Source organism: Chroicocephalus ridibundus, chromosome 12, assembly GCF_963924245.1.
Source record: "Chroicocephalus ridibundus chromosome 12, bChrRid1.1, whole genome shotgun sequence".
Classification (NCBI taxonomy): Eukaryota; Metazoa; Chordata; class Aves; order Charadriiformes; family Laridae; genus Chroicocephalus; species Chroicocephalus ridibundus.
Genome location: NC_086295.1, coordinates 6,456,597 through 6,483,505, shown reverse-complemented (window position 1 = coordinate 6,483,505; position 26,909 = coordinate 6,456,597). Strand labels below are relative to the sequence as shown.

General features: G+C 49.4%; 1 long non-coding RNA gene across 1 annotated transcript; it reads right to left on the bottom strand.

Moving 5' to 3' along the window:
* On the bottom strand, positions 1-26,161 carry LOC134522534 (uncharacterized). Its single transcript, XR_010073076.1, has 5 exons — positions 25,701-26,161; positions 24,681-24,895; positions 18,886-19,026; positions 13,703-13,819; positions 1-4,544 (listed from the first exon to the last, which is right to left on the bottom strand). It is a non-coding gene; the product is annotated as an uncharacterized LOC134522534 (long non-coding RNA).
* Between the last annotated feature and the right edge of the window lie 748 nt (positions 26,162-26,909).

The following is a 26,909-nucleotide window of genomic DNA, read 5'->3' as shown; positions in this document are numbered from 1 at the left end:
TTCGCTGTAAAAATGCTACAAATCAGCTATTAGTGAAGGTTTCTCTCCAAGCTAAAGCCCGTTGACAGCAGGACCAAACACCAACTTTCCCGTTATTAGCAGAAGTGGCCGCTCTGTGCCAGGGCTTCTCCTCCACGCAGCGATGCACGGGCACAGGCCTAAGAGCCTGTTCAGGTGCAGGAAAACCAAGCAAAGCCCCTAGAAATTTCGCAGGATTTTTTTTTTTTTTTTTTTTTTTTGCCCCTGAGACAGATTAACACCTTTGCTAGTTTAGATGTATAACTTTTTCCAACAGTTCTGCTATTGCTATTGAAAGAGGTTTAATTTCAGAGTGCTTCCAGAGAGCATCTGCTGCGATGGCTGCGGTCAGGATCTTCAGCCCAGCAAGCAGATAAAACTGCTGCGAGAGCCCATTGCCAGAGATGTTTTCTGCAGAGCCCTATCGCCTCAACCCTTTCAGTGAGGAACTGGAGGAATTTTCCAGTTCCCATCCTCCTCCTGGGAGAGAGAAAGTGGAGGAATAAAGCTTACGTACCTTCATGTAGCTCTGTGAGGTGGCAGGAGGCTTGGAAGCAAATGTTATCAGAGCCCAAATGCCCCAAGAATTATATCAGAATATTGCACTCTGGTGAAGAGAGGTGGGAAAGGGAAGTCCCAGCAATACTGAAACATCCCTTCTAGACAATGACTGAAAAGAAAAAATGCTGCAGTTATTCATTTTGAAATGAGTTTCTGTAGGGGTCAGATTTTTTTTGCATGACAACATTTTATGGGTACAGAGTTAAAAAATTAATCTATAATCTGTCAGAAACAGTCATGCCTCCACCCCCCTACTTTCTTTAAGAGCAAACTCGGAAATCAGGCATTTTTGCATTATGAGAATTACAGCCCAAACCTGCAGAAACCTTTGCAACATTAAACATCCATCTTCTGCACCGGGTCCTTGCCCTTTCTGGCCAGTGCCCTGAGCTCAGTGAGTTGCTGTGGCCTCCCCGTCGCTCCAGGCGGGAGGGAACACATCCCTCCTCCAGCCTGAGACATCCCGGCCCCGGAGATGCCGCTCACAACCACTCGGTCCTACCAGGGCAGGGCTGAGGGCTGAGCCTGGCCCTGGAAGATGGCTCTGCCCTGGAGACCAGACATTAAATGCTTAATATAAGGTTTGAGATTCAATGGACCCGGGCTGCTTCTTTTTCCATGGCAAACTTGAAGCATCACAAAGTGCTGAAGCGAGGTGAGAGGTAAAAATCCAGCAGAAATTCTCCTCTGTGAATTTTTCCTGCCTCTGTGGATTTGCAGCTTGTTTTGGCGGACACCAGCAGGTTAGACCCGAGTCCACACCTCTCCTTCCAATGTGCTCCAGGACTGTTTATCCCCACCAGAGAGAGCAGAGCTGAGGTCAGGCCTCTCCTGCAGTTCACGGTGGCTTGGCAGAGCCAGCCTTCATCCTGAAAACGAAGTTTGAATCGTGGCTTTTATGGGCTGGGTTTACAGCAAACACCGCGTACCCCCACTGACAGCTCCGCTGACCCACCGTCTCCCTGCCAGCTGTTTCAAACCTCAGCCTGAGATGCTCTTCCCTCCACGTGTGTCACTTGACCACAAACCCATCCTCCTGTACGCGCAAACCCCCCGGTCCCGCCAGCACCTCCACCGGGCACCGCCGGCAGACACTAAGGCGCTTAGTTAATGCCCGGGCTGGCAGCCTGCATGCCCCAAGCAGGGTAGGACAGGCCCCCCCCAGGCTCGCCACGGCTCACAGTGCAACCTGCCGGGCTGCTCTGGGTTTCATTCAACTCGATCAAAGCCTCCGAGATGCCATATGGCTCCCGAGGACGTTTTGCTGCAGGGGCTTCTGGTTTGCAGCACGGCGGTTACGGCTGGCGGAGGCAGGGGAGCAGCTCCCGCCCCTGCTCCTCAACCCCCAGGGGTGACAAACGGCTCTGAAGGCACCACGGTGTCCCCAGCCCACGTCAGCGCCCAACGCACAGGGAAAAGCACTGCTCTGGAGCTGCGAGAGGATGCTTTCGTACTGCATGGTCACTCGCAAGGCTTGGGTTTTGCTCCAGAGCTGAACAAAACTAACCACCAAAAAACCTGCAGCACAGAACTGCCCTCCCTGCCCATTCCCACGCTGGATGGTGCAAGTGGAAATCACTGCAAAAGGTTCCCTGAAACAGCCTGGAGAGAAGCGAGGAGGGTGCTGTGCCGTGGATGCCGCCTGGGAGCCACTCTGTCGGGACCGGTGTAACCGAGCCCCGCACATGGGTCCCGGCTGCCCGGGTGAACACTCCAGCGCGGCCGTTTGTGAGTCACGCCTGGCTTCACCCCAGCACTTCTTCATTTTTGTGGTCTATTGAAATAATGGTTTCTAAAGGACGTCAGCTCAGGGTGATTTATTTTCCCTGCCAGCCAGCCATCCCCTCCGTGGCGTTAGAGAAGGACTCCCATTTCAGACATAGCCGAGATACCGAGCTGCCATTATGGCAGAGGTGTGCCACGAGGACAACACAACGGTGGGAACAGCAGCTGCAGTTACCTGGTGGATTTCGCTTCTGCTTCAAGACACAAGACTGAGAAGGCAAAGCCTATAAAAAACCCACTAAGCGGAGCGTTCACGGCAAAGCAGGTCACAGGCAGTATTTTCTACAGCATATAAATTAGGACCCTCTGGGCCATTTTCAAAAATAATTTAAGAGCCTAAATGTCACCTGGAAAATGCGTACCTGTTCCTCACAGCTGCTGTCCCGGGGTCTGCTGTGTCCCGGTGTGACGGGGCAGGGGAGGCTCGGCCCAGGCTTTTGGAGCACCCTTCCATGGGCTGTAGCTGGAGGGACAGGCAGGGATGGGAATGGGGACACTTCTCCTGGTGTCTGCCAGGAAGAGACCGCACCAGGAGCTGCCTTCACTGCTGCTGCACATGGATGGAGAGGGCAATAAAAGTTTGCCCTTGAGCTAAAAGAGCCTTCGGCTTCCTTCTCTCTCTACCGTCCCTCACTGCCTTCCTTCTCCCAGGTGTTTTGCCCAAGCTCATTTACAAGAACCGGTCTCCTCCCAGCTCAACCGGGTGCAAACATCACCAGACCTTGTGTTGGGGCACCATCTCGAAACAGTGCGCTGAGAACTGGGGAAACTGAGGCACGTACGAGGACCAGGAAAACCCTGCAGGCTATTCCCACATTCTCCAGGAGGCAGTAGGGACCACCGTGCCCTTTCATACTTCCCACTTGCAGTTCCCTGTCCTCCTCCGTGACTGCCCAGGGCCATCTGGTAACAAATCCTGCAACACCAGTATATGCGGCACCGCAGGTACCAGTAGCCATTTAAACGGTCACCAGTTAAAAAAGGAAAAAAAAAACCAACAACAGAAGACCAACAAATAGTTGACTCTGTTCCCAGGCAAATACAAAGAACGGTTTTGGATTGTCACTGCTGTCCCTTTGTTTACTGAATGCAGTAACAGAAAAGGCAAGGAAAGAAAAAAATACAGCCCCTGATAGCGACAACTTATTGTGGGCGAAGCAGGCTGGGGCATGCCTGAGAAAAGGAGGGTCAGGCTCCATGTGTATCTGCTGGTGACGGGAAATAAATGTGCCCAAAAGCACTTAAAAAAAATAATAAAAAGGACCAGACCTGATTGCAAGCAGTTAGAAGTGATATATTCTTGGCATGGAAACAAAAAGCAAATTCATAGCAGGTTTGGAGCTGATCTTACTGGCTTACATGGGATTTTATACTTAGGTAATTCTATTGTTGGCTGGAGCTACCTGATTTATGCCTGAATAAGGTCCTGATCCTGCAAACATTTACTTATGTAGTTTAGTTTTACCTTTGCCCCTGGACACCCTATTAATTTCCCTGCAGCAAGGACAGTGATTGTCTCAGAGCTGGGGCCTTTGCAAGAAGAAAATCTCTGCCATAATGCCCCAAACGAAGAAGAAATTCTCCAGTGAGACATGAACTCCCCCGGGCTGTGGTTGTGCCGCACCCTGAGACCCTGCCAAGCCCCAGGCACGTACACCCAAAAGCCGAATGATGTGTAGGTCCCTCTAACCCACAAGCTTTAGGAGGCAGCAGGGGAAGAGCCTTAGCACAAGCCTGCAGCTGTGCCGAGCTCTGAGTCAGCCTCTGCAACAAACTGAACGTAAAACGGCAGCGTAACACCAAGTTCAATCTGATGACACCCTCTCCCCTGGGCAGACCATCCAAATGGGCTGCTAAACCATTTGGATTGGTTGTTTCTCTTCAAGAAAGTGGCATTTATCATTAAAAACACTGAGTTTGCCCTGTACCCTCCCCATCAGGCAAGGTAAAAGAGAGGGATTCATCCATCAAACACCATCCTTTGACAATGAAACCTCTGGGTTTGCTTCAAAAGAAGCATGAGAATAAAAACCTGCTGGAGATGAGATGAGGAGGACCAGTGGAGAGAAGATGTGTGCTCACACATGAATGGGGAAGGCAGCAGCTTCAGCTAAACAGCCAGCGAGATGCCCCGGTGTCTGCATGTCCGCCAGTGCCGTTGCTCACGTGCCCATCACATGCTGCTAAAAACAGGCAAATGAAATAAAAAGGGGCTGTGAGTCTGGGAGCAGCTGCTTTCCTCGCTGCCGCTGCCAAACCTTCCCAAGAGCACGGCTATTCCTCGGTGCAGGGGAGAATTAATTAGCTTGACAATGGCACCGGGGAGCTCGGCGGGCCGTTGGGTGTCTGCCGCGGTGGGCGCAAGAGCTGCTGCAGCCCCGGGACCGCGCGGGAGCCAGGAGCAGCACCTGGAGCCGGCCCCAAGGGTGCTCGAGGAGGCTGGAGGAGGGCCCGGAGCAAAACCCCTCTGGTACAAATCCCTGCTGCTTTCCATCTGAGACACTCAGCCAAGACGCAGCAGTTCCCAGCCCCCAAACCCAGCGATCTCCATCGGCAAAGCTGAGATGCTGCTTGTGGAGCAGCGAGCGCCTGTGGACCACAGGCACTGCAGCTCCTGCACACAAGCCGTGGGACCTCTCCCTCCCGGACACACAATCACAGAATGGTTTGGGTTGGAAGGGACCTTAAAGACCTTCCAGTTTTACCCCCTGCCCTGGGCAGGGACACCTCCCACCAGACCAGGTTGCTCCAAGCCCCGTCCAGCCTGGCCTTGAACCCCTCCAGGGATGGGGCAGCCACAGCTTCTCTGGGCAACCTGGGCCAGGGGCTCCTGGCCCTCAGAGTGAAAAATTTCTGCCTGGCAAAGGGTGCTAGCTGCAAACACGAGCTGCGGAGCCTTTCACTGCAGTATCTCTACAGGCTTACGGCAGCCTTTGGCCCGGCCTCCCAGCTGCACCCTGCTGCTGGCAAGACAAGAGCTGCAACAAATGGCACCTCCTGCACCTCGGGGCCACATCCATGCCAGCATGGTTCCCTTTGGCCGCTCTAACCCAGGTGCACTGGCTGCGGCTGAGCTGGAGCAGGGCACACGGGGTGCTGAGCCTGCCTTCATCCCATGCTAGCCAAACCTGCAGAGGATGGGGGCCAGCAGAGCCCTGACCAGCACAGGGGGGGAGGGAGGGCTGTGGGCACAGCCGGGTCCCCCAGTGCTGGCGCTTACGGTGCAGCGAGCTCCAGGACACTGCTGTGACCACACGGCGTGGCTGCACCAAAGATTTGCACGGTGTACGATGAGGGTGCAGGATGGGGCCGGAGACCACTCCCAGGAGTGCCAGTGCATTTCCAAAGCATCTTCTCCGAACTGGGCTTTGCTTATGCTGTAGCAGCCTGGAGAACTGAATATTGCCTCCCTAGAAAGATTTAATTATACATAAAATTAGAAGGAGGAAGTGTTATTTAAAATTTCATACTTCTGGAAGGCAGCCGGTTCGTTAGCATTACTTTAATGAGGCACTAACCTCACTGTAATGCTTTTATTAATGCTCGTTGCTTATTGAGTGCCAACTGCTTGGCTCCTCTCCGACAGGCCGGCTGGCCCAGAAAGCGAGTGGTTTAGGGGTCCTTTGATGCAAAATGTGAGCACGTTTACACCACAGCCAGGACAAACGACAGTTGGTGAGATGAGACAGCCCAAAATTCACCAGATGGTGCCCAGAGCAGGCGCTGCAGTGAGAGAGCGAGACCGGGGCAGGCAGGAGGGGATGCAGGAGGGAAGAAACAAAGAGAGAAGAAGACATGCTGGTTCCACCAACACCACTGACACCATTCATGTTGACTACAGTAGGGTCAGGATGAGGGCCAGGACAATGAACAATGACGGTACATCAAGACATGACATGCTAGGGATTCGATGACAAAGGAAGGCACCGGGTAGTACGGGATCCAGGAGGCAGGTTACCAGTGGCTGAGCTCTGCAGCCTGCCCCCACCTACCACCGCTGCAGACATCTCATGTGCTTTGAGGCCAAAGCTGTGCCCAGCCTGGATCTCACCATAGACCCTCTTTGGTCAAATATAAGTCCTTAATCCAACCAACTTCCAACCCCCGAAGGCACCCATGCCCTGAAAGCCTCTGCCCCACTGTGACTGTTGTGGGATAACCTGTGCCTTTGAGGTGCTCCCAGCACCACTGTGGAGCTGGTCTGCCTGAAGGAGACCCAGGAGAGGATGGAGACCCTCCTCCAATCCCTCTGTACTGCACATGCCATTGCCCATGACCCTGTTGGGCTGCAGAGGGGAGGCATTGGTGGAGCCCACCTGCCTGTGGGGTGATGCCCAGGCACTCTGAGCACACTTTTCAGAGGTGATCATGGACAGAAGGACAAGGATTACCCCAGCAGCTGCTGGGACACGCTCCCCCACACCTCCTGGGAGCCGAGGTGAGCATATGCCGTATGTTTCTCCTCCTGTTCCTCAAAACACTCTGAATAGAGGGATTAAAAATTACTCATTGCGGTCTGAAACAACAGAGCCAAGGCGCCAGCGCCGGCTGATATTCCAGCACAGCGGAGAGCAGGTGGGCTGCCGCATTCGCGGTGAGAAGGAATGGGAACAGCTTGTTGGAGAGCCCGCTGTGGTTCTGCCTGCAGGGCCACCCCTCCAGGATCTACCACTCAATGGGAGCCAAGGCATCAAAGGCAGCGTTGCCACCTCCCTCCTTCGGGCTGGCCGAGGTCCAAGGCTATTTCCCAGCAGCGTGTACCAACCTGCAGTTAGGTGCTTCCCCCTTCCAAGCGCTCAAAGGTGGATCTCACCCAGGCTAAGCCAAGGTTTTTCTCTGCACGTGAGGTGGGCAAAGCAGCAAAGAGCTGAGCTAGGGCTGCCTCAGCATGAGCCCACCAGAAAGGCCTCCTCACAGCGCAGAGGGTGCCTTTGCACCCAGGACCATGCCATACGTGACCCCATACCAGCCCTGGATGCAAGCGTGGCCGCAGCACTGTGCCTTGGTTGTCATCACAGCACAGAGTCAAGTTCAACCACAGGTTGAGTCCGGTGTCCCACCACCGTCCATGAATGCCTTCACAGATAACCGGTGAGTCCTTGGCAAAGAAAGGTTCAGCGCCGTACCATAATCTTGATTTTTTCCTGCAACTGAAATGGAGCGTTTCGCGTCATTTTAGCCAACAAAAAGAGCGAAGAAGATTACCTAGAGAAAAGGGGAGGAAGCCAGTTGGCTGCCTGGGCACAGAGCGATGGGCTGGGGCCAGCTGGACGAAACGCAGGGCAGAGGCAGGACCGACCAGGGAGAAAAGTTCATCCTCCAGCGTATTCTGCCCAAACTGCAAGGCAAGAGCACCGCACTACACAGTCACTGAACTGCAAAATTCACAATGCAATTTTTTTCTCCATGTAACCTAACAGATTCAAAGCCAAACATGGACATTTCACAGGGTGCTGATGTGCGTTTTGCCTGTCGAAGTTTCTCTGAAAACCAGCCTGGTTCTTGTGAAGGAAGAAAAATTTAAAAAAAAGAGCAAAAAGAAAGGATGTTTTTAAGTAAAACCAGTTCGATGCAGCCATTTTTTAAGTGACTGCCATAGACAATGGGGAAATTAGTAAAAGGAAAATGTTTTGTCAAGTATTTTTTTGCCAAAATGCGGTGTTCAGGGGGGTTTTTTTTGGTAAAAATAAGACTGATCCAATGATTTAAATTTTTCAATATTAGGAATAAAGCATAATCTAGGAATGAGAGGGAAAAACGCAAAATAAAATAGGGCAAAATGAAATGGCAAATGCTGTGAAATTTTCATCTGGAGTTTACAGCAGGGTCTAGGGCTCGCTGACACCAGACAGCACAGTCTTGTCCCCACCACAATAAAACAGTCCCAGGCTCATCTTTTTAGTTTCTGCTGCCCTCACCCAAAGCTTTCCTGCACTGACAGCGGGACCGTGCAGCTCTGCTGCGGCCCAAGCGTCACCTCGCACACACCAGTGACGTCCCGGCTTTCTAGTTCCTATGGCTCTAGTGGCAAAATACTAGAAACTTGATATTTTAAACGGGATTTTATGCAGGGCGTAAAGCAGAAGCGTGTTCTCCTAGCCAAGAAACGGGAAAATGCACTGAAAACTCAGCACAGCTGTAAACAAGATGCGCGTTGGCAGGGTGCACCACCCTGGCGAGGGTAATCGCTCTCAAGTTTAATCAAGGTAGAAGGGGGGGATTTGGAAGCATCGCATCCATGGCACACTTCCCTGCTTTGTCACATCACACTAAACACTCGATAAAAGCTCCCTTTGAAGAGGAGCCAAGTCCTTCCTTGCTCGACTATGGTGATATTGGATCGGATTTGCTGAGCCGGGTTTCCAGTTGTGCAAAGAATTTGTAAGAGGTAGAAAAAGAGTAGGAGGTAACAGAAAGTGTTGCAGCTCAAAGAAAAATACAAAAGATAGAGCAGTAATTAATTATTGGGCTTTACTTTTTTTTTTTTTGTTGGCAATGGGACAAATAGACTACTGTGTTGGTGAAATGTATTATGAGGGGGCCTGCCTTCTCTATAGATTTGGATATATGTCATTAAATATTCAAAAATCACTTGCCATCTCCCCAAAATCATGAGATTAGTAAGCAAATCATGAGAATAAAAAAAATCTAATAGTAACAAAGGGTTTTCTTTTGTCTCTCAGCTTCTGAGTTGTTAGCCTGCCAAGCTAATTTCAATAGAAACTCAGCTAAAGGAAAATAAAAAAGGGAAGGTGAGACTTTCCCATGACTACACTAGGAGTTTAGTTTCCCAGGAAAGTGAATCTGTAATGCGATGAGATCATTTCCAGCTGATGAATCCGAGGTTTTTTTTTAGAAGGCTAAAACAAACAAAAAAAAAATTAAGAAAAAACCCCCCAGCACCCAAACGCAGATCACTTGGACACTGGGTATTTGGGCCATGCACATGCCCAGCCAGAGCGCGTAAAGACCGTACCATCTCCCCTGCTTCCCAGTTAGGGCAAAGCGATACTGGTTTCCTTAGCAGAATTCACACTTGAGGTGTGAGCGGTGAAGGATTTGCCAGATAAGGGACTGTCCACCTTTTTTCTCCTCTGTGACAACCCTGCGATTTCTCCTCTGGTGTGACCCACACCCCAGCCAAGAGCAGGACCTGCCTGGGGGCCGTTCCACTCCAGGGTCCTTCCCCCTGGCAGGCACAGAGGAGCCACAAGAGGAGGAGCCTCCTGAGACCCATCGCTCACTAGCCAGGGCACCGGCAAGCAGGGCACTCGCCCGTTCTGCCTCTTGCATTAGCATGGCATTAGCATGGGCTGATGGAGATACCATCTTCCTCCCACTTCTGCCAGCAGCCCCACCCTGGAGACCAACGGCTGCACAAACAGCCGCTGCCCACCAGCCTCCGCTCCCTTTTCAGCCCGTGCCCAGTTCCTCCCAGGCAGGTGTTGTTTGCTCTCCCATCCCAGCTCTTGTTCGCAGAGAAGTTGGCTACAAAAGCTCAGCAGTCGTTGCTATTTGTTCTCAGCCCTGGCTGGGTTTTGTTGAGATGACCAGGTGAGCAAGGCAGGTGGTTGATTCTTCCACTTATTTTCTAGTGGATGAGGACATCAAATATTTGCTTTCAGAAATATTTTCAGCAGCTCCACTACAATTAATAATATCAACCGAAATGTTCAAAAAGCATGGGGAGGTGCCCCTCTGCCTTCACTCTCCCCTGAGCTTTGCTAAGATGACCCAGAAACTCTTGGAATTCGTTGCTTCGCCATTGAGTGCATCTCACAGGCAACACATTAAAATATGTGATGGGCTTCCCTTTGGTTTCACTGGAAGACACCCACAGGAGTGGATCTGAGACCTCCTGGCTCCTATTCCATACTAGACAGCTTTGCAGCTCTTGGGGAACAGCATTCAGTAACACTAGCGCAAACACAGAGCAGCTAATGGACTCACCTTAAGCCAATACTATTGCAGCAGAACACAATTTAGACCTTGCATTTCAGGAACAACAAAACTGCCTGAGGTTATGTGCTAATTACAGACTACTCCTCCCCTCTATCATTCTAGTTTACATTGCAAGACACCATCCAATCAACCAACCTGGGGAAGGGCATCTTATCTTTGACGTGAGGAAGCTCCAGCTGTGATCGAGTATGGATGCTGTGTTTGAGGCAAATTGAGGGAAGGGTTTCACTTGACAAGGGAAGGCTGAGCCAAGACCTTCTCCGTATGAGCTACACAGCCTGTTGAGTAGCTGCTGTCAGTAATAGAGTTGCCGAGCGAGTTGTCCTCATCTGAGACCTCCAGAAGTGGACTGAATCCCAGATAAGTTTTCCCTCCCTCAAAATATACTCATATAACGGCCATATTTCAAGAGCAGACTAGGAATTTTGGAGACAAAAATCTCAATCGCTGAGATGCGTAAAGGCCTTTGTGCTCCGAGGGACTCGCAATGTCTCCAGACGTGGCGGAGGCAGTGGGTTTTCTTCCAGGCACAAATCGTTGCTCGCTGCTGCGATAGGTGTTCAAAGCCACAACTCCGCATAAGCTTTGCAACAACAGAGACACCTACCCAAACCACGGCATTGCTTGGTACTGAGCGTTGCCTCCAAAGACCTGCCAGTGAAATGCCACTGCCTGCAGGGCGAAACACTGCAGCGCAACACCAGGAGAGCAGAGGACAGGTCCATCCAACCAGGAAAGTCTGTGGCAGACTTGTCAGTGGGTTCAAGCCGCGGCAGTCTCTTCCTCAGCTCTCACTACTTCATCACCTCTCCTGAATGATTGACAGCAGGCAGTTTAGGAGTGGATTTTTAACTCGGTGCCATCGATCACTGATAGGACCAGACCCACGCAGCATGCAGGGTATGACTCGGTGCTAAGTGCCTTTGATTCTACATTCTTCCTAGGCAGAGAGTATGCTTTTAGCTTCATGTACTCTGCAGTTTCTCTCTTTTCCTTCTTTTATTTTTTTTTTTTTGCCTCTTGTAAAGACTTTACTATGTCAGAATCTGTCAAACAACTCCTCGTGCCATGTTTTTACAAGAATCCTACTTGCTCCTTGGTGCCAAGCGCACTTTTAAACAATACTCAGTGAAGTATTGCGTCGCCTGTGCTCTGCTCTTGCATGCCATATTTAGACAAAAGCTAGGGAATTCCCTGCCCTAGATGAGGACTTGAATGAGTACATTCTTTTCCCACCTCAACTAAAAACGTATGTCTTCACATCAGCCAGGCCTTCTACCCAGCTCTATTTTCAATTGATTCCACACTTTATCTACCCAGAAATCAGAAGGGAAAAAACAAGCAAAACAAAAAAAAAAAAAGAAAAAGAAAAAGAAAAGGAAATGAAACAAGTGAATGTGACCACAGACAGATGCTCAGTCCTGCCGGGTGCATTCCCAAAGAGACCAAAACCCAGGCAGCAGTGGAAACAAAACACCCAAACCCCACACCAACACACTACCCGAATGCACAGCTAACAACAGCCGGATCACAGCCAAAGGTGGCTTTTAGTGCTTTGGCCCAGGGTAAACAAACAGCAAGGCTATGGCCTAACATTGATGAAGAGAGGGGCCTGTATGTAGGTGGATTGTGCCTCTCATGATTGCAAAGTCTCCATCCTTGGAGACGCTCAAAAGCTGTCCGGAGATGGTCGTCGGCTCTAGGTGACCCTGCTTGAGCAGGGGGTCGGAGCAGATGATCTCAAGAGCTCCCTTCCCACCTCAACCATTCTGTCATTCATTCTGTGATTCTAAGATTATCAAGGGGGTTTCTGGCAATGCACGAGGACCTTGTCAGCCACTGGAGTCATTGGGGCATCAGATTTCCCTGGAGCAAAGAACACCCCAGTCAGCAGGCACGGGGACCATGGTGCACAGTGCCCCATGAGCAGCCAGAGCAGGGAGCTCTGTGGTGGCTGCACACACTGCCCCGCACGTTCACCCATTCAAACCGGCAAAAGCCGGAGTGCAAGGGCTCTTTCCTGACGCTGCAGAAGTCAATGGGGCTGCAGATCCTTCTGGAGCGGCTATTGAAACGCCACATTCCAGAGCGCTATGCTAATCGCGTTTAGCCAGCCCTCCAACATCACTCCCATCGCTAATGTTTAAATTCTTTGCCATACTTTTGTCCACAGCGCGTGGGGCCCCCAGATTTTCTGACATGTGGTTCTTCCACTCACTGCCAAGTCTGCTGGGAGACGATGTCAGCCTCGCAGGACCGAAACAGATGCCTTCCATGCACTAACTCTGTTGGAAAAGCTTCAGATAAAGGCCTGTCTTCCCTCCTCCTCTGGCCCGCAAGCACTAAAAAGTGTTCGTTATATTTGCCCCAAGAACCTACTTAGGAGACAATTTGACTCCTGAGAGTCAGAGCATTGTCAAGTACAGCATACACAGCCTGAATCACAGGATGAAATCCTCTGAAAAAGAAGGCAGAGCCTGCACTAGATTTTTGTTTTCGTATACATACATAGATATAAAGCCCACTACGGCCACCTCAGTAGTATCTGTACTGCCGGTAGTGATGATGGGGAGCCTATTGCAGACAGGCTGCAGACAGGCACCCGCCTTTTAACTGCTGTCATTTAATTCCGCTCAGTGTTGCTCGAGCTGGCATCATAACTGAGACATCACTCAAGCCCTGACTAGCCTGGCGCTCCTAGTGTTATTGCCGCTGCTGGGAGCATTCTGGGGACAGTGAGAGAGGAAAGAAACGATACGGACAGAGCTGTAGTGTTATAAAATGCACCCTTAGGATCATATGTTCAAAAGCACTCAGTTCCCATTTAGGAACCTAAAAGAAGTTGGCAGGATTTCAGAAGTGCTCAGCATCTATCAGCTCCTACTGAGAACATGCTGAGCTCTTCTTAAAATCGTTAGAGAAAAACAATTCAAAGATAGGAGCCAGCTTGTGGCTTACAATTAACATCATTGTATGGGTCTTTGGAGCAGTTTGGCAAGAGCAAGAATAGCTGCTTTCAGAGAAGATATTGTATATGAATTCACATCTCAAAGCACGGGGCCAGGTCTGTAAGCAGTCACCCCCACTGACTGCCTCCTGAGAGAGCTGTGCACCCCAAGGAGAATTTTCCACTTTGTGTCAGAGCGATGCCTTTTGCAGCACTCGGTAAGTGGGAGTCTGCACCTGATCATGCTAGGAGCAACCACATCAGGGGAGACGCGAAAGAGCAGTACGAGTACCTCACAGCTCAGAACATAACCCATTGTGCTGCAGTCAGGGCAACTGTGAAAACATCTGGACAAAGGCACTAATTTAGTCCTAACCTATATTAGTTTTTAACATATAATTAGTAGCGATATTAAATGTCAGTTGGTACCTTCTGTCTTTGATCCCCAAAGTGCTCCTTGTGAATGAGAAACATGTCTTCTCCCAGCGGTGACAGAAACAATAGTTTGCTTCATGCGGTCATGGCTGGGCTAACGCCAATGTGCACCTCCAAGAGAGAGAAAGATCTGTCAAATCTCTCCAAACACTTCCAGAGGCATCAATCCAGTCAAGAACTTAAACATTGCAGCAGTCCCACTCACTTTCCCGAAACCACTGATCTATTTAAAAGAATGTGAATTCAAACCCTCCTACTGTTGGCAGCTCGCAGCTCCTCCAACCCCGAACCAGCTCAACCGTGGTACCACACCATAAATCAAGCGCAACAGCTTGTGTCAGGCTTCATCTCACTCAGGGACACATGATTCTTGAAGGGGACTAAGAAGAAATTTTTCTCATCAAGATCCTCTTTTTCACCGTGTCCTTCATCTTACCTTGAGATTCCAGAAGCTACCTTCCAGGTAGGAGTCCCTTGCTTATCTTTACTTCCCAAGTATTTCAAGAGTTACAATGTCTGTCTACCCCTTGACTTGCTATTTTGCTGGGTCCAATTCCATACAAAAACTCCAGAGATGTCTGGGGACAGTAGGAGCTTGAAGGGTGATGAGTCTTGCTACCAATATGTCCCCTTGACTCACCTTGGTATGAAAGGTGAATCAATCATTTAATCTACTTCAGTATTTTCCTAGATGAGGGTGCTACACCTCAATCAGAACTGCCATGTAGCGCTACCACCCATAGTATTAGGACAACACAACATTTTTTTCTCTTGTGGCTTAGGAAAATGTTGTGTTTTCTCAGTAATAGGTCAAAATCACATTTTCTGAAGGTGGGAGCAAATATACGGATTCCAGAGGAGCCACAGCTCAAGAACTCCGGAGAGATATTAAACGTTGAGCAATCAAGCATCACAAGACCTTACAAACTCAGGCCCTGTTGATTTACTTCCCGACAAACAGAAACAAAAGCAGAACAGCAGAAAAACGTGTAGCGCTATTTTCCATTCTGACTAAAAGAAGTCCAAAACATGCATGAGTTTATCTTGTCGCTCCTCGAACATAACAATTCATTATGATTCATTACTCCCAAGTATTCTAGCTCATTTTCTCCAGCTAATTAACCTTGTAGGCAACAATTTGCCCGACAGACACCAACCTGACAGGGGATCACTCTATTCCCGGGAGGAAGGCAGCACTGTCTGCCTTCTTCTCTATGAGAACATAATGCTTGCCATAGTTTGGCCAAGGAGCACTGCTGCCCTTTCTCTCCTGAATGTGCTGTTTACAGAACAGGGTAAGAATCACTTAGCCAAGAAATGGAGAATTCTCCAGGCCAGTGAGCAACGTGTGCCCAACCCAAACGCAGCCTCCTCGGGAGCAGAGAAGAGCTGGTTGGTCATTGCCACAGCTACTGAAGATTAACAAATACTCGTCCTTCTCACAGCTGAGCTGAGCTCAACTAGGCAGGAGGGCAAGAAGAAAGACAAGGACACCAACGCTCATCCTGGAGCAGTGAGGGCAACAGTGACTAGTGCAGCTCCCTGGGATGATGTCATACCCTGGGGAAGCCGGTGGCTCACGCAATTGTGCAATAGAATCATAGAATCTTCATCGTTGGAAAGGACCTTTGAGATCATTGAGTCCAACCATACACACACAAAAAACCCCCAAACCCCTACAATCTCTGCCACTAGAGCACGCCCTGAAGTGCCAAATCTAGACGTTTCTTAAATACCCCCAGGGATGGTGACTCAACCCCCTCCCTGGGCAGGCTGTTCAGTGCCTGACCACTCTTTCAGTAAAGTAATTCTTCATAATGTCTAATCTAAACCTCCCCTGCCGCAACTTCAGACCATTTCCTCTGGTCCTGCCATTATTCACCTGGGAGAAGAGCCCAACACCCACCTCTCTACACCCTCCTTTCAGGTAGTTGTAGAGGGCAATGAGGTCTCCCCTCAGCCTCCTCTTCTCCAAGCTAAACATGCCCAGCTCCCTCAGCCTCTCCTCATATGCCCTGGTCTCCAGACCCCTCACCAGCCTGGTAGCTCTCCTCTGGACACGCTCCAGCACTTCAATGTCCCTCTTGTACAGAGGGGCCCAGAACTGAACACAGCACTCGAGGTGAGGCCTCACCAGTGCCAAGTACAGAGGCACCATCACTTCCCTGCTCCTGCTGGCCACGCTATTCCTGACACAAGCCAGAGGAGTGGCTAGCGTGGAGTTTGGACAAGATCTTTGAGTCTTTCTCTTGGTCCTTTTTATCCCTGTCTCAGGCTTACACATCCTCTCAGCTTCTCGTGTATATTTAGACCAAAGAAAAACACCATTAAAATGCCAAGGAGGCTTTCGAGACAATTGTTTTCTTATATTAAACCAGCGTCAATCCTAATTTCTGCTTCTGTGAAATTACTCATTGGACAGGACACCTCAAACCTGACTTACTAATTAAGTACCACTGTCACTGTCAGACGATTGCTGGTTTCACAGGTCAACCACAGCAGGAAAGAGAATTTTAACAAAACATTGCCCAACCCTGGGGATTTATAGGCAGCCCCTTCTGCATCGGGCACCTTGACGTAGTACAAAGGCACGCGTTCTTCACTGCAAAAGTCGTCTTCATAAAGTACCAGTGCTGAGACCCGAATATCGCTGCTGGTTTTGAAGCACTAAATGCCATTTCACGGGCGTGCACTCGCGCTGCTCCCATGGATGCGTCACAGGAGACTCTGTACCAGCGCCGCTGCCCGAGTGTCACCCAGTGAAACCCAAGAGCTGCATCCATTTTTAGAACCAGCCTGCCTGAAGATATTGTTGCATTATCTGGGCAACACGTAAGGGAACAAAATGAACTGCAGCTCCCTCTGCCACTTATTTACCTTCTGTTTAAACAGTGCCGCTCCAGCCTGCTCCGTTCCCCTCCCGTGCACCCACTTACTCGGCACCTCTCGCAGGGCTGCCCGGTCTATTTTTAAAAGCATGCTGCTGGCTTTTATCTTAAGCTGCCTGATTTTTTTTTTTTTTTTTTTTTTTTAGCTCTTGTACTCTTTAAACTTATTTAAAACATGTTGGCAGATAAAAGTAGTGAGAGGAGATATAGCAAATGCACCACGCTTGGCATTGCGAGTTGAGAAGTAAGGCAAGAGATAAAAACCGAACAGATTAAAAATGAATACTTAATCTCAACAATTAGGGCCAAACAGCAGTGGTCTGCACTCAGGGGAGTATCTCCCATGTACTCAAAGCGGGGGTTATTTGAATCAAGACTTTAGGACTTGTTCTCATCCAGCCGCCGGCAGCAAACACGGTTGGGTGCCCACAGCGGGGAAGAACAGCAGCCTGACAGCTGCCAGGAGTCCTGTAAAGGGACTTGGTCCCCCAGCTGTAAACCATTTTGAAATTGTCTGGGGTTTGCCGGGTGGTTAAAGGCTCTGCCCGTTCCAGTTCTGAGCCGACGTTAGCAGCACTGAGGTCAGTGGGCTGGCGCACTCACACAGATGGAGGAAGCACTGGCAGGAGAGTCTCCAGCACCCTTGTGGGAAGGTGCCAGAAACACGTACCTTGAAAATCCAGTGTCCCCACCCGTGCCTGCAGTCCTGACCCCAAACCAGGATGCACTTAGCACCCTCGAACAGGGAGGCTGGTTTCGACTTTGAGCCTAAAACCCTCAGCAGTAATTAGAATTTATTAGACTTGTGAGGCCGTGAATATTGGCACGCCACTGGACGCTGCAAATAGGGAAGATGGGTTGACTACACCGATTCAACACCTAACAACATGAGAAACCACTTCCAGAACTTCGCATTTTGGTAGCTTGGAGATTTTCAAGCCCATGCCTTCGATGTAGATTTTTCTCAACTATCACTGAGGTGCTCTGACGCCACCGCAGAGCTGTGCTAAGCATCCCACCGATGGTCCTGTAGGGTCCAGACACATAGAGCTGCCTCCGCTGCACTCTGCGTGTCTCAGGCTGAGCTCAGCTCCATTTCAGATTCAGGACATTTCTGAGAACTGGTTGAAACGAGGACTCACTAACGCTTCCATCAGATGCTGACGGGCCTTTTTGTGCCAGGAAAACGGATGTGTGCAACAACAGCAAAAGTGCCTGGAAGCATCCCAAAGCCTGAGTGAAATGAGGGAATTTTGAGTGGCACCAAACAAAAGGAGCAGTGATTTAATCTCCACAGATGGGGAGGGGGGAGCAGTGTCAGGAAAAGCAGGAGGATGAGATTAGCTAGGCAATAAAATGAAAATGAGCAAGAGGTGGAGCGAACTGTGCTGAGATAAGAGGAGGTGGATTACAGGGCTGGCAGATGGAGGGAGAGCAGGCAGCCAAACAGTGAACAAAAAAACCACGTAATAAATCTGAAAAAAATCATAATCAACAATGTTAAATACCATTTTCAACCCATTTTCTCCAAGGCGGTACGCGGTTATGACAGAGGGATGTACAGTGCTGTCCCCTTGGGGCGCGGTGACACTGCCGGTGGCTATTGGCCTGGGCCACTGCAAATGGCCAGCAAGGTATGTTTGCTTGGACTCTAAAGTCCTGCAAGCAGCCAAAATCCTTTCTGGCACATGGCTAAAGCGGTCCTGTAACACCAAAAGGTGAAAGAAATTGCATCTTTCCGGAGGGCCTGACCATCCATTTGACTCAGCCTAATTCAGGGAAGCGACACATCGTCTGTTTTGCTGCTGAAAGGAGCATTTCCTCCAGCCTTGCAGGAGCACACTAGACTGGGTATCTCAGTTCCGGGTGATAAGGCAGCTTTTATCAAGAAACTTTCATTAATGCAGTTCAACTGGCAATAGGCAATTGATAATAAGCAGCCATTCGACCGCTATTTAAGTCATTAAGCCCTTGGACCACGGAGTTTTTGGAGGATAATCTCTAGAATATCTTTGGCTGTGTCATTTTAGCGAAGCCATGCTGCAGCTTCCCAGATCTGCGTGTCCCCCCGACGCACCCCCAATCCTCCATTACCTCAGGGAGTCAGTGCCTGATGGCAACACGTCTGTCTCGGTTCCCCCTATCTCAGGAGGTTACAGGAAATCATTTATTTGTTGTTGTTTTATTTTGAGTCTGGGAGAGAAACGATATTATCTGGGTAATGCAAAAAAAAAAAAAAAGGGGTGGGGGAGGGGAAGGTTAAATTAGTGGACGAAGATAAGTAATTACCTTGTGAGCCTGAGACCTCTTTGTGGCAGGGGCAGGTTTTTGCTCTGCACCGGTGAAGTGCCCAGCCCAACAGGGTTTGTGTCGCAGCCCTATTGCAAGGCAAAGGAACAGCGGTGATGGTTCATACATCGCTGCCAACATCTGCGTGGAATAAGAAATACTTGTTTGGAGTTGACACTTTCCCACCCAAATGTAGGGCAAGGTCAGATTAACCCCGTTTGCTGCGGAGCCGGGTTAAATGATCCCTGTTTTCTAAGGGTGGTGAGCCCCTGGCCCAGGTTGCCCAGAGAAGCTGTGGCTGCCCCATCCCTGGAGGGGTTCAAGGCCAGGCTGGACGGGGCTTGGAGCAACCTGGGCTGGTGGGAGGTCTCCCTGCCCAGGGCAGGGGGGGTTGGAACTAGATGATCTTTAAGGTGCCTTCCAACCCAAACCAGCCTATGATTCTATGATTCTGTGCTTTCAGCCTGCCCCTTCCTTATTCCCAAAATGGATACCTCTTCCCTCTCTGCCCCTGAGGCTTATTTTGCATCTCTCTAACCTCCAGCATGCCCAGGAGAGGAGACAGCAGCAGGCGGAGTGCAATTTGGGGAGGATGATGGGGTCAAGGGAGAGCCTCGGTCAGGAGATCTTTGTCCGAGAGCTTTCTTCAAAATCCACGTGACTCCTAGCTCTCGGCATGTTATTAGGAATAAAAAAAACATTTCTACCATGCTGAAATGACTGCATTTAAGAGCTCTTTTTTTTTTTTTTTTTTTTTTTCCTTAGGAAAGCACTGTGGTCAGCCAGTTCTTGGACAGACTGTGGGAGTTAAGTGCATGAAATTCAATACTCTATGTTATATATCGGAGGTCAGGCTAAGGGTCCCTTCAGATCTAAACCATAAATTTAGCAAACTGTTACCAAAAAAAGCCCCTCTAAAAACCCCTGAAGTCTTCCACTCAGCTCCTAAAAAACTCTTAGAGAACAAGACCCGCTTGCAGAAAGTTAGCAAAGTGGCCAAAACCATCGGGACTCTACATCTGACTTCCTTTTTCACAGCGCCCACGCTCCCTGCCCAGCCACGGTCAGCGGGGGAGGCTCAGCATCGCTCCGGCGGAGCCTGGGGCTACCAGCTCCGCAGGCACTCGCTCCTCATTTGACCCTGGAAGCGGCTGGATTTCACATGCTGTTCCTCCCTCGCCCAAGCTGCGACGCGAGATAGCTCATCCTGCTGGAAACTATAACTAAAAACATTGCCTAAAAACAAATCCTCTTTCTGGGCACCCGGAGGGGAGGAGCGGTCCCCGACGAGCACAGAAAAATGGAGCTTGAATAAATAGCTGAGCTGAGAGCGACCCAGGAGGGCAGCCCAGAACGGAGGGGCTGTTGTACAGGAGGAGGCGGGAGGACCTCGGCACGCAGCACAAGTCAGAGAAAGCGCCCGGCGTTGGCTTAACCGAGCTGGGATGTGCCCAAAATCCAGCCCAGGAGGCTGCAGATGCCGCAGCTGAAATCACTTGTGTCAGGTTCAGGCAAATAAGTTGCGTCTTGGCACCAGGTGTTAAGAGCAGCCGATTTCCACCACAGGATTAGCAGCAGGATATACAGCACTTAGTCACTGCAAAACTGTGATAATATCAAAGCTCCATCTGTACTCAGGCTGGAACTCGGAGCTATTAATGACTACTGTGGGAGAGCTAGCATTTTTTTCTTATTACCAGTTAAATAAGCCTTCCTACACCTTGAAAATAAATCATTCTGTTTTCTTTAAAGATATATGTATATATATGTACAACTTTTCTTTTTTTAATATAAGTAATATACATATATATAGAGGAAGAGTTGCACAGATTTTTTAAAAAAACCCCAACATTTAAAATGCTGTGTTTACTCTTTTCTTTAGAGGAGCTCAACTGTTCTCTGCTCGGATGCAAATAAAGCACATACTTCCACTCTAGGTATTTTTGGTCAGAAGGAAAAGATAAATAGATAGTGTATTTCAAACGTCACACTTTCAGCCAGCTTTATCTAACTTTGGTCAAGAATTTAAAACTTTGCACTGGACGCTAGCACATTTCAAGCTTGAACTGTAATTCTCTTCTCCTGACAAGAATTTGCTGCTAACCGAGCCTATCTGTGACATGGGAACCAACAAGCTCAAGCTGAAACCAAGGCTGTCAAACTCATTTCACTTATTAGTTAAGAAATGGGAAAAAACAAGTGAGCTGCAGTGTCACATGGAAACATGAGCGCAGTGGTGACACGGCCTTTCACACACAGCGTCAGCACTAAAAACAGTGTATAGATTATTTGGAAAGTAATAAGCACCCATCTCGTGATTCTATTCTGGGCTGGTCCTATGACAAAAAAGGGAAAAAAAAAAAAAAAAATCATCAAAGCAAAACCAGAAGCGGAGAGCCCAGAGCGATTCGCCGTTGCGCCCGTAACAAGGGGCGAGGGCGGCGCGGTGGCTCTGCTGTTTCAGCGGAGCTCGCCCTGCCGTCGGCAGGGACCCCCAGCTCCCCCGGCACCGACCACGTGAGCCCTCTGGTCCGGGGACAGGATGATTTACACGGGGACAACTGCTGAAGTCAGCAGCCCCAGCCGCCTGCTGCACAGAGAGCTTGGCTGCTCCCAGCCCCTCGACACAACAGCTTAGAGCTGCCTTTTCCCTCCTGCTTTGTTTTTATTTTTCCTTTTCAGGCCACCAGCCGGTGCAATGTCATCCTGCTGGTTTGCCCGCGGCGTTCAGAGATGGCTTTGCAAAGAGGTGAGCTGCCTGTGCAGCTCGCAGCGGCGGGCCATGTCCCATCGGCCATCCCAGGAGAGGACACCCCAGCCCCGGGGACACGCACATCTCCGTTGAGCCTCCCACCTCCGAGGTCAGGGCAGATGTTTGGAAAGGCTCTTTCTAATCTTCAGCACGTCAAACCTTATTAGTTGATTTTATTAAGTCTCTCTCCAAACATCTCTAAAGTAATTCTTGGTGTTGATCTATCCCAAAATAGCTACTCAGTATGAGCTTTTGGCAGCCAGCACAGAGGCTGGATGAGACCCTGGAGGACGGGGTTAAGAAGGAAAGTCACAGCCCAACCTGCTCATCCTTTCCGCTTGCACAGCTCCTTCCCAGCCCCATTCAGCCCCCAAACCTCCTTTACCTTAGGAACCCAGCAAGCATCCCTGCTCCTCCGGCTACCTCGAGCTCAAAACCAGGCCCAGGACAAAATTCTGCTTACGAACAGCTTCAACCCCAGGGGAAGATCTGCATTTGGACCCAGAGTGTACAACGGCGGGTACCTTCCACCAGCACTCAGCCCGCATGACTCTTCCAGTTACAACAGGCCTTTTTTCTACTGCCAGAGAGATGAGATCTCTGTCAGACAGAGGTATGGAGCCCCTGCAACTGTTAATTATTAAAAGCATTTATCAGTAAATCCGGGACCGAAACTATAGCAATGGGCAGGTGGCAAATCTTTTGCGAGCCATAAAATTTCTGTGAGAGAACTTTTCAGGGCAAAGAGCTGGAGGAAATCATAGTGTATTTTACGTGTAACACAAATTCTTATCAGTGACTGTTTTGACACAGTTTTAACCTCTGGCTACAGAGGTTTACAATTTAAAAGACATCTGGTAACTGATGATTTTGCAAGATAGACAATTTAAAAGACATCTGGTAACTGATGATTTTGAAAAGCTAGAAGTCCATTGCAAACATTCAAATGAGCTTGAAAAAAGCACAGGCACATCTGGTTTCATGAATCAGAGCTCCGAAAAAACCCCATTTTCTGTTGCAGCGTTGCTGCTGGTATTGGTTTTGCCAACAGTGAAGTTGAGGGTGAGCAAAAAGCAGAGCAGACCTAACTTCAGTCTGGAGGGACGAGACGTGCAGACACCCTCCTGGGCTGGGCAGGCTGGAGCTGGACCTCAGGGAACCTCTGCCTGGTCTTCACCCAAGTCCCAGGTCCGCGATGCCTCCTGCCTTCCAAGGGAGATCCTGGATTTCTTACCACCATAGCAATATTTTTGGGGTGCAGCCACCGTGCAGTGGCCACCAGCTTGGCAAACCTGGGGGCACGGTATTGCTTCCTGCTGAGAAGACCACCGTTGACAGAAAGAGGCCCAGAATGTCACAAAGTGCCTGTTTGCCTGCACTGTGCTAGTGCTTCTGCAGGACTGAGCTCAGAGGCAGCCACGTTGCTTTCCGTTACAGTTCTCTTTCAGTTAGACAACAGTAACGCGCAATAACACCAAAGAGTTCTGTCCACCCACCAGCACTGCTGCTGTAGCCTCCCTCCCAGCCTGGTGGACCTTCCACCACTTCCCATCGTACCTAACAAGCAACGCTGGTCCTGTGGCTTGGTCCTCAACCCATCCTTCCTCTTAACGCCAGGCCAGCAGCCTGGGCCACCTTTCCTCATCCCAAGTACCACCTTTCTTCATCCGCCCATAGGACTATTCACATCTTTTCCATACCAGAAGAAGGGTCAGATTCAGCCCTAAGTGAAAAGATCTTCATTTGGCCCTGGGTGTGTTGAGAACGTGACACAAGAGCTGGAGCACAGAAAACCCTGGCTATGTAAGTTACAGGGAATTCTGCCAAAAAGGCCAGGGATTTTTTCAGTGGTTGTCCTTGGAGAATGCTTTCTTTGACAAAAAAAAAAAAAAAAAGTATATCGAAAAAATCCATCCATTGCAAGTTTATGAAAGCATGGCCATGCACCGTGGAGGTTAATGGGCTTTCTAGCTGCCCAGTAATGTCCCCCATCATCATTCAAATGGCAGGAACACACTCTAACAAGTCCTCACTCCCATTTCTCTTTTTTTTTTTGGTTTGTTTTAAATAAAGCCATTAGATCCTCGGAAAAGCAGCCAGTACAAACTGTGGGAAGAGTTTTCCAAAGAGGCTGGAGGTACTGAGCAGCCCCACTCAGAATGAGAAGGTAAGTTTTCCATGAAGTCCATGTTCTCCCCTGCACAGAGGCAAACACTGGGAGGGAAAAACCTCTGCCTTTGACAGCCTGGGAAAAATGTCTGTTCCAGCCTCAACTGAGCAAGGCATGATTTTTCTCTTCCCTTCCATTCCTCCCAAAGGGGATAAACTGTCCTCTTTTGTCAGACTGTTTCAGCTTCCCTCAAGCTTCTCTTAATGACCAGAAGTTTTGCATGTCTCTTTAACCACCATGCCCATGCTGATGGAGATGCCACCAGAGGTCTGCCATTTCAGAGAGCTGCTACGTTACGGGCACGCTTAATAAAAAATGCAACCTCGGGTCTTCTGTTCTTCACAGGGACCAATCTTCCAGCTAGGAAAACTCATTTTCCTCTAACAGTCCGTTTCCACCATCTGGCTAAAAACCTCACCGAATTTAAGGAAAGTACGACTTGACTCCTGACCAGGCCTTGCCAGGAGAATTACCTGAAGTCCTATTCACCAGGGTCCAGTTTTCTTGTATCGAATTTGGTGGGAACTCCCTGCGGCCACTGACTCCAGCAAGGGGAGGCTCAGCCCTCAGTTTCCGCGCTGTCACAGTTTTCCAGGGTTTGTGCTATCTGGAGTTTTTCCTGGGGCCAGGCTGGCTCTATTTCAACGGCTGGAAACGAGCTTCCTGAGCCATCCCCTCTCTTATCACTCACTGCCTTAAACAAGTTCGACCTTTTGATTGATTTGAACTTTGGCCAGCATTAAAACACTTGCTCTAAGTGATGAGGTCAGTCACTCAGCTTTCTGCTTTGTGTAATGGGGCAGTTAATGCTATAGTGGTTTTAAATCACGGCACATTCCCAACCGCGAGGACAGGGGAAGAAACAAAACTCACCAGAGGCTGTCCCCGACGTTGGACTGGGCCAGGCTTTAGCGTAGCAGTTTCAGCTTTCACCTCCCGCCTCGTGGTTACTTCTGGTTGTACACATTTCAAAGACAAAGAAACCTTTCAAATCATCTAGAAAAGTTTCCTGTACCTCGATCATCCTCTCCTCTCCATCATCCCCTCATGACTTCCCAACGCCATCCCTGGACTGTGGAGGATGCCTCCTGCAAAAGATGGTTGAGTCGCTGCTGACCTCGAGCATAGGTTTTTAATAACTAACAACGACAAACAAAACCTCAGGACTAAGAGAACGTTTCCATGGCATTTAAAATAGACTTGGAAGGAAAGAGATTTTTGTCTAAACAAATAAACATAGTCCTCAAGCTGTCACAGGCCAGAATTCATAACATCATGCTATATGTCAGACTTGGAAAGAAAAAAAAAACCCCAACTGAAAATGGACTACAAAGAGCAAACAAAGAAATGCAAAAACCAACCATGCAGGGAAAACCACACTGGAGTGAATCCAAATCTTTTCATCATTGTAAAAGTATTTTATGTTAACGTGAAGAAGAATTTATTATTTTATTAGTGCGGGATTTTTTCTCTGCCACCTCTGCAGGATTCTATATAGACAAATAAAAGTGCTGTCAGTGTCTTCATTGCTCTCAATTTTATATAAAATGATTGGGAACTAAAGGACAATTCTTTGGGTCATGTGACAAACCGGAGTAACGATGGGCCATTTTTTTCCCCTTGCTTGCAGAAGAATGCTCATGAGTCGAAAAGATCTGATAATGTTTGCTTGTTTACAATTATGGTTGGAAAAATTACAACCGGAAATCTTAGTTGTAGAAGGGGAATTTATATCTAAACCTAAGCATTGAGGAACAGTTTTTTTTTCAGGGGTTTCCACACTGTGAAGCTATGCACTCACAAGCCTCCTCCTTGTTGGTCATCGTGTCATTGCTAGAAGAAGAATGTGAAGGGTTATCTCAGATTGTTAGGACATAACCAAAGGGAAAGTACCTGGATACGATCACTTCTAAGGATGGCGCGACCACCATCTAGGTAGACAGGCTGATGCATCCTCTGCCAGCTGAAGCTTTTTCCTGGTCTGTAGATTGATTCTTAGGTGCAATGAATTCCAGTTAAAGTGCATCTGGTAAACTCATCACAGCAGTCCACTTCCGAAGTACAGTCTTCTGGCTAATTTCCTATGGGAACATTTTGCTGCCATGGCTGTTTGGATCTCCCACAGCGTTTGGGAAGAAGAAAACACCGGAGCATTAGAAAGGACCTCCTAGAAGCACAGCATTCACAGATCAGTCTCCAGCATCACCTACTCAGCGTCAGCTTCAGCTGAGCTCGTCTCCAGCCAGAGGCTGATGCTGGTGCCACAAAAGCAGCTTTCTGTGTCAACAGCAGCCGTGGTCGGCACGGTGGAGGGAAGCTTGGCATTGCTTAGCCGATGAACCGGGCTCGGTCCTCACTGCATGCTGACCGCATGGGGTGGAAGGGAGATCAGGGACAGCCACCTCCACAGGGTCCTCTCCAGCAAGACGGACTGCCCAGAGTCTCGCAAGGACGGGGCTGGACCGCAGCCAGGCAGGGTGGACAACACGCAGAGGCTGAGCAGCGGGGAAACCCGCTCCGTCCCTGCAGTGACTCATGAAACCAAATTAAGCCTGTGCCGCTTTACTGCTGCTCCCTGGGGGCTGATTTAAGAAGTACTAGCACTTAGCAAAACCACTTCAACCCTTGAATAACACCAGTCATTTCCAGTTTTCAAACCCTACAAGATTTTTTTAATTTATTTACAAACCCACTTACAGCCAGTGCCAGAAGGCTTGTTAATCTTGGTTAGCCCTTCCTGTTTCTTTAGAAGAGACCCACAGAGCCCCAAAGGTCTGCAACTACCATACTCCCTGATTTCCTGTCAACTCTAGTCAAGAATCTGGTGTTGCTTGCCCAAAAGATGTCATTCCTTCAGGGGAAAATGGCTAAATCTCGAGTTCTGAAGGGCCCGATGGTCGCGGTACGTCAGTGCTTGCCTACAGCAGATAGAGAGTGATGCTGTGCGCTTCCCCCCGGGGCTGTGCCACAGCACGGTGCTCTCCGCACAAGGTAGCCCGACGCGCCTTCAGGAAGAACACAGCCCCGCGATACTGACGGCATTTGAATGCAAAGGGAGGAAGGAAGGCAGGAGAGCAAGAACGCCACTTTTCAGAGCTCATC